We start from the raw sequence: 8,809 nt of genomic DNA, 5'->3' as shown, positions 1-8,809 counted from the left end.
CTTAACTCTAAATATCTGCATTTTTCCATCTCTGAATTAGCAAATCCTGACACCCTTCCTAACTTTAAGATTTCTATTCTAGCCAAGGGAATCCATTGCTTCTGGAAAAATTAATACTGAAGGTGGCACCTGCCTACTTACCATCACTTAGGGCTCTTTAACATCCAGCAAGGAAAGGAACTCTTCAGTATTTAGATTTAAAAATCCAAACCCTCTCTTAATTTCAAATTAATATTATCACAGAGATCCATTATGAGTAGTAACCCCATCAAAATATTGCTCATGACAGGCATCTACTTTCATTTGAACTCTGAAATGCCATTCAGCCATAACCTTAAATTAGTAGATCCCAAATGCTGACCTTAGCTGTCAGCTTGATTAGAGCTAGAGGACCCACTTCTGGAAAAGTAGATATGAAACACTGGACAAAAGGACCTTTGTATACCTTGAGAACTCTCAGAGCCATTCAACATACAAGAAAAAAAGGTCTTTTTACTCTTTAGACTCCCATAGTCTAACCTTAACCTTCATCTTCTCTGTAGCAAAGAAACCTATCCAGGTAGTGAAAGGGAGGTAATTATTGGTCATGACCAGCTCTAACTTTGTCCTGAGTGATGGAGATCGTGCAATAGACAGTCTTACAATGAGATCTTCTCTCTCTGGAGACCAAAATCCTGTCTATCATCTTCACTTTCATTCCAGCCAACAGAGCCATCTGAATAATAAAAGAAAATATAAAGAGGCCATTGTTGAAAGCCACTGTTGTTTGGACATCTGCCATTGCAGAGACTTTCTTGCAGTGATAACTTAGAGTAGATAAGACTGCTTAGACTATGCTATGTTGATCTGGTAATTGTTCAGTAATAGCTAAATTCATTACTTCCCAAGATCTTCATTCTTTATCCCAATGCCTCTGAACACTCCTCTTATGTCACAGTCTGTGTGAGAGAACATGAAAAAGACAGATTGAAAGTCTGAATATTAATGAGGAAGTTAGTGCAGAAGTAGTTAAAGAATTCCTAAAATAGAGTCCAGCAATCACCAGGAATCAACTTTACTTCTTCTAATATATATTTTGCCTTCCGCACAGTATTGTTGAGAGTAAATTGATTGATGTTTGAAGTGCTTTCCATTTCTTTGATGGAAGTTGCTATGGAAATGGAAAGCATACTTATTAGATATTTGCCGTCACTTCTTGTTAAATCTCTTCTGGGTTCTCTTTGTCTTGGAGTTTTGCTGCTCTTTTCAGGATCTGATGTCGTTAGCAGACCCACAACAGGAGATCTCCAATGCTCCTTTGTGTACTCACTTTCCATTCTCTATATTTCTGCTGGATTTCTCAATGGCAGAGCTATAAACTCAGAGCCACTTTAAGCATTGGAGAAACCTCTGGCAGTCATGCTAGGGATTTTCATGGTAATGCATTAAGCAGTTCAAAAGTTGAAAGTACACTCAATCAATTGCTATTTTAAATATTTATAATATCTATTATAGTATGTATTATAATATGTAAATATAGTTAAACTATTAGCCTCTTGTAACAACTGCCACCAGGTGTTCCACATCAAGGCATTTGGGGCACTGGAGGCACGTGCATACAAATATACACATTATACCTCTTTAGTCCTTCAGGACTTTGTTGCCACTACCATTGCAGAACTGTCTTTCCTTTTCCAGAATTATGAAAGCAGTAGCTGACAGAAGAGAGGAAGAATTCCATTTTTCTTTCTGTTTGACTCTACTTATATGTAGGCAACTTCCTTGTTTTGATTTTTTAAAAATTTTTTCCTGTATTTGAGAGAAGAAAACCATTATTTAATCTTACAGAATGGTGAAAGGGTTTGTTTATGTTGTTTTTTTATAAAACCATTATTTAATCTTACAGAATGGTGAAAGGGTTTGTTTATGTTGTTTTTTTATATGATTTACTGTCTTTGAGGGAGAAATTTTTCCGTAATGCCAAGAAAGAAAAGAAAGAGTGCCTACGTTAAGCATGCACCCCTATGGGTCTGGAAGGGAGAAGTGTTGGTTTTAATCTTAATAGTAGAATGTGCAGATGCAGCTGATTTGCAGTAAGAGCTTGGTGGGCAGCATGGATAGCTCTGGAGCAAAGACAAGTAGGGGATTCCTTTTCCCAGGCAGGGAACCTTTTTTCTTTGCCTTCTTGTATCTCAACTCATGGTTGCTTCCCATTCATGTGAGTCCTTAAGAAGATATTAGAGAATAAGTGAAGGTTGTGTTTTGGTATCACTTCCTAAATCTATCCTAGGTATGAATCAAGAGCCCCTTTCTCTTTCTTGTCCGTTTGTCAAAAAATCTTACAGTATAGCAGGGGAAATACGAGTGTTTTACTATCTCTGCTGCTGAGACTGGCAGTGTCTTAGCAGTAAAAGCAGAAAGAAATGAACCCATTTGCAATGAGGGGAGATGTGATAAAAAGTGACCTTCATCTGTATTTCATTTTTTTTTTAAAGCTTCAAGAGAAAAAGAAACAGCTTGCAGCTGGGTTGTCAAAAACAGCCTGTAGAACTGCTGAAAGAAACTTGCTTTCAGGATGCATTTCTGGTTCCATGTTTCTAAATGCTTTTGTATTTTAAAAGGCATTCTAGTCTCTTATGGAATTGCATGGAGATTGCTAGAGCTGGACCATGCTTTTCCATCCAGACAAAAAAAAAAAAATGTAAATCAGGTTGCCTAATGTTTCTGAGGACTGAACAGTAATGCTGAAGTAATTTCCAAAGCAGAAAAACATCTATCCTGTAATTTTTGTTAAAAATATTTGTAACAGTAAAAGAGACATTTGGGAAGAAGCAAAGCATTGCCAGCTTAAAAAAAAACACAACCAAACCTGTCTAAAAATTTAATACCATTTCCACTAAACTGTGAAATATGTAAGTGCATTGTGTATTCTACTGGACTGATCCTGAGCTGTAGTCAGGGCAGTTCAGGTGAAAGGCAGCAGTGGAGAACAAGGGCTGTGGAAAGGTTACACAAGGTTGACTCAGTGCTTGTTTTGCCATGTGCTGAGCATCCATGAGATAATCCTCCTCCATGCCTCTGAAAGGTCTCCTTTTTTTTTCTTTACAACTGAAGAGAGAATAAAGGGATTGAAGAAGCAGTTATACTCTGTAGTTACACTTGGCAGCCTCACTAATTCAGTCTGCATCTCAGTTCCAGCTGCTTCTTTTATCCTATTTTTTTGGGTGACTGAGTGGGTGGAGAGATCATTCCTCCTTCAGCCCTTTTCACACACCGTAATGTTTCACCTTTTGTAACACCTCTGGTGAAGAAAGGAGCAGTGGCTCTTGTTCTGTTCTCTGGTAATCTTTGCTTGGGCCCCACCAGCATCCTTGAAATGGAAATGCACCATTCTTTCTTACGGCATCTTCTACCCTAACAAAAATTTGGACATGGTGACCTACACTGTCCCATCCTTCTTGCTGGAGCAGGGATTCTTTCACAGCCTTGTTAATGCTTTGTGTCTGCCTCACTGCTGCTCTGGTTAATTCTGCCTTATTCCTCGTAGCTGTTTATTGAATAAAGGCCTGCAGCTGAGGTGCTGTGTAGAGTGAAGACATCTTGAGTGATACTTGGCTTATTTCACATGAAAAGACATTTTACACAGTACAAAACCAGGGCCTATGTGAGACTTATGTATAGGAAGGGACAATTTAAAAAAAAATCTAAATTTGAGTGATTTCAGAGTAATTCTTTGTAAGGGATATACAAAACAGCAAATTTGTAAATTTTGTTCATGGTGATGGTAAAAAAGAAAAAAAGTGAAGGAAAAATCTTCTTCTTTTCTCTGACATTACCAGGAAAACAAATAATTCTTCACAACAAATGTTGTTATAGGGAGGCAAGGTACTTTAACAAGTAACAAATCCACTGTGCTGAAATATCCATTTCGGTACCAATGGATCATTAAAAGTCATCAAAATTTATTTCACCAGTCTCTTTTCAGCATCAGAATATGCCGAATGACACAAGTTTGAAAATTTAAACAATGACATCTTTTTCAGACATAACTAATTCATAAAAGATGATGGAAAGGCACATGAAATTTGTATGCTGAGGGTCAGTACACCACAGTATTGTACTACTGATTTTCAATTTCACTTGAGTTTCTCCATCAGGTTGCTATAACTCCTTTGAAGTTTCGAACTCTAGAAGCAAATACTTCAAGCAAATGCCCTTAATTTTCTTCTTCTGTGAAGCTGTTGAAGTCTAATAAACAAATTTGTTGAAGGTATAACCTCACAACAATAAAATATGTGTCTAGAAATGTAAAAACTACATGGAGGAAGACCCTAAAAGTTGAGATAAAAATTAGTATCTTTTTTTTCTTTTCAGAAGACATTATAGTGAGTTTTAAAAATAAAATAAGGTATTTCAGGTGCAATAATAAAATTTTAAGAGTCTATATCAGCAGAAGAGATACCGGAGTAAAGTGCTAGAAGCTCTACTGCTGACAGTACTTAACATATGTGTGTACCTTTATTTGCCTTAGTGTCCCCTGGTACTAAAGGGAAAGTTCTTTGGTAAGTAACATCAAGCATATCAATTAGTAATTTATGTAACTGGACTATAGCAAGAAGTTAATGCTCATAAAGTTTAAAAACAATAGCTGAATAACTGAAAAAATATTTTAGAGCAGAAAACTCCTTGGCTGATGGTATATATTAAACAAACAAACCCACATAGCTACATTTAGCTTCAGAGGGAGATACTTAAGCCAGGAATTTGTCTTTGTTGGCAATCAATAGATGCAAACTACTTGTCAAAGTTCAGTAGAGTAATGAATACCTTTCCCACAGCAGTAGCATTTTTGTCAAGTATTGTTTTTTGCTTCATCTCATACATTATTTTTCATCCAGTGAATGGGAATATTGTTATGCTTGGTTCTGTTTATATCAATACAGATGGTACTTTGAGCCAGAACAGCAATAAAGGATTCCATTAGCTGTGATACTGGACAAGGTTAGGGTTGATGTTGACCCTTGACCTGAGAGACTACAATGAGTGAAAGGCTTTCAGCTGTCACTTTTACAAAAAGAACTGTAGAGGTGCTATGTCTCTCTATTTTTGAGATGCAAAGAACACCCTTAAACAATGATGAAAGGAGTTTAGGGCTAGTCTAAATCATTCAAGACTTCCTTAGTGCAAACATACTTTTTTTCTTTATGTGCCAGAGGAGATCTTATCCTTAAATGAGGACTTCTCGGTATCCAGTTAGACATCTCATGGATTCAGAAAGATACTCTCTCCACTTCCATCTCCCCTAGTAATTCTTTCTTCATTCTGTTTACAGAAGTTGCTAGTTATTTTCCAGGTAGTATGTGGAGGAATTGGAGACCTATAAAATCATGGTCCTTCCATCTCTACTTTGGTAAAAAATATCTTTGTGCCACCCCTGACTGAAGGCTGTGTTTATCAAGTTTACAAAGGCTCTAGATCAGACAAATTACTAACACAGACAGTTCTTAAATCTAACATACATTTTCCCAAAGCTTGTCCCTTTCTTTAAGCCAAGATGTAACAGAGTTTGCCCTGGGCATGCACTTTACTGCAACCAGCCTGTAATCAGGAAACCATTTTGAATAAATCGTTGGGAGTAAGTAGAGATCCACCTATTTCTGAATATTAAAAATCTGACAGGGACAGAGGGAAGAGTTTTCCAGAGGTCTTCTTCAATGTTATTCACTGGGCAAAATCTCGTCCTTAGCACTTGTCTAAGGCAGCTGCACTAGGACACCATGTCATCTGAATACGCATTTAGGTATGGTATGCCCTCCCAAGGACACCAAGTCATATTGTCCTACTCAGAGATTCAAGCAGGACTGCATCTCACGCAGCATATGCTTTTGTTTTTTCTGAAACTTTTCCTCTAAAACATCACCTGTAAAATATAGAGCTGTGGTTTCACAGGATATCTCCTCCTTCTGTTCTGCACTTCACTCAGGTCTTAACATAAATCTTTTGCAATTTCACAAAGAAAAATAAATAACTGAAAAATTTCTGATCATTATATCAAAGCAAATGCAGGTTTTACTTGTATGAAAAACATGTTTTTCCACTTCCACTGTTGTATCCCTCATTTTTTCTTTGAAGGTACATAATGTTAAAACAAAGTGCCCAATCTATCAGTGTGGTATACAGGCAGTAGCTATAAAAATAAATGATTTCTGCTCATAGTATGGTCATGTTCCTCTTAACTCTTTTTGAACATATATTCAGTATCATTTAACAAAAAGTAAGAAAAAGCATGGGGTTTTTTCTTTCTCTCTTTTTTTCCCTTTCATTTGCTTAATGTGTTTGAAGGGAATTAGAAATAGTTCATTGTGAAGGGAACTTAGTGTAACAATTTTCACAATGAGTATCCTAGTTAGAACAGCTGGGACCAGCTCATCAGTGTGTGGGTGTAACCCGAAACTGTGTATTCTATACCCTTCCATGCCATTTCCCAGAAGCTGTGAACAATAAACCGTTGCCAAGAGCACTCCTGACCCCTCAGGCTATAAGCTGGGTGTTAAGGGGCCTGTGAGATAGGAGCATGCTCCTGTCCTCACACCCATTGTGGAATTCCCCACCCTGAGAGAGGTACTGGGCATTCCTGCCTGAACCTGAGGATATACAATCTTGGGGTCTTGAGACTTCTGTACCACTCGTGGGATCCAGAGAAGGACCAGAACTTGGACTGGACTTTGACCACCACTCTCAACCAGACTGCAATCACCACTCTAGACTAGACTGCAAGAGCACTCCCAACTGGACTGCAATCACCACCCTCAACAGGATTGCAACCAGTACTCTCACCAACAGGTTTTCCCTCTCCTTTTACTTTTTGGACTCAGGGGGACCATGTGGGGCTCAGCACAGGGAAGGGGGCCCAATGAACACCACTCTGTTCATGCATCAGGGTGCTGGGTTATACATCTGGGTTTTGTGGGTTAAAACCAATTGTTTGTCTATGTCGTTGTATTTATTGTATTATTTTTATTAAATTGTTATTCTGACTTATAATCTCTTTTGAGTTGGGTTCATTTCCCCTGCTGGTTTACCTGTAAACCAACACATGAGCTCAGATGGGACTGTGTACATATCAGCCAGTAACAGACTGCTAATAGTCTTAAGAATGTGTATGTGTAATAGTCTTAAGAATATTCTTAGTTATTGAACAATGTCTATAACCAAAAAAAAAGAGTCTATTTTAACTAATTCCTAACAAGATGTCAGAGCAAACACAGATGTATTTTATTTTATTGTCAGAGCTGTATTTTATGACTACTGACCAAAATTCAGATATTCAAAGACAACTATTTATCTTTTTTTCTATTGCTAGTAAAATACACTTTATGCATGTTCACTTGTGAAGAGCAAGAAATCCTCCCTGCCACTGACCAGTGAGGATGGTCCAACTTGTGAGAGTCAAGTGAAAGACATATGTACTGTTGGATGTCCTTCAACACATAACACCATTAAAACAGGATTAAAATATAGCAGTTTTATTAAGCAACCTTAAACCATTGCTTAATATGTGGGTTATACTCTGCTACAACCACACATTACTGTAGAAGGTGTCCCTGGCTTTATAACGTCAGACACTAGTCTGTTGTGACAGGTCCTTAAAATGCCTCAATCAAGTTGCATTTAATTTCTTATCTGGATTTAATAGACCATGCTAAAATGTCCTTATAGAAGAAACTAATAAGACAGGTAAAAACCTTATTATAGTTTAGATTAAAGCTTTGATTTATTCACTTTGTCAAAATCAGAATTTCTTCAGTTGTTGTTGTTGTTAATAAAACAAAAGGAAAAACTGAACAAAAATAGCTAGTCATGTACCTGTCATTGTGTATCCCCACTCACATTATTCTGTAGTTAGTTTTCCTGTTACTTCTTGTCTTCAGAAGCACACGGTAAATATGGCTTCTTCTTTGTTTTTCCTCAGGTTGAGATAGAACAAATTAAAAAATGAACAAAGAAATGTTGCAGACTTGACAGCTGCTACTGTCTTTCATTAGTTAATTTTTGTGTACGTATTAGCACCTGCCTGTTTCAATGCTGTGGTCTCTAATCTAATATATTCAGAACATATTAATTCTCAGGACCTTTAACAAGTAGCCAGTTTTATCTATGGATTCTGAATGTAATTTGCATTAAAAAAAAGTACTACCTCTTCCTTTTTTTAATTATTCATAAATTGACCCAGGTACATATATGTGATTAGAAATTTTGATAGAAACCAAGTTTTAGCAAAGGGAATTGTGTTTTGGCCAGCAGTAATTACTCGTAACACTTGAAGTTTTTCTATAGGTATTATTTATTGTAACTTAATTAGAAAAATTTTGCTGACCAAAACTGCAAAATACTTGGAGAAAAAGAACAAAAAACACATCCTCCAGTGAGACTTTGACAACATGTAAAGATTTATCTTGTAAAAAAATCTTATCTGGCGCTGTGAAAAATTTCTACTTTTTAATTATTTTAAATTTTTCTAATTTCTAACAGTTTTAATTTTTCCTGCTTTCTTTTTAATTGAAATTATCTAATTGTGAACACAGTGATTCCAGAAGAATTTTTTTTCTTGTTTTAGATTATTAAGGATTTCAGTTGTGAGTGTACATTTCCTCTTTGGGCAGGTTCTACACTATCAAACATTTGAGATAATGAGACAGACAGAACACAGATGTGTCCCCAACATCCTTACACATCAGTATTAACACAGCTATAAAAGAACTTCTTTATTTACCCCTGCTTTCAGATTCAACAGCTTATATTTGGGAATACTTGAATAAAGAGAAAGGCA

This window comes from Pseudopipra pipra, chromosome 3, assembly GCF_036250125.1.
Source record: "Pseudopipra pipra isolate bDixPip1 chromosome 3, bDixPip1.hap1, whole genome shotgun sequence".
Taxonomy (NCBI): domain Eukaryota; kingdom Metazoa; phylum Chordata; class Aves; order Passeriformes; family Pipridae; genus Pseudopipra; species Pseudopipra pipra.
Note: the sequence above shows the minus strand (reverse complement) of the source record.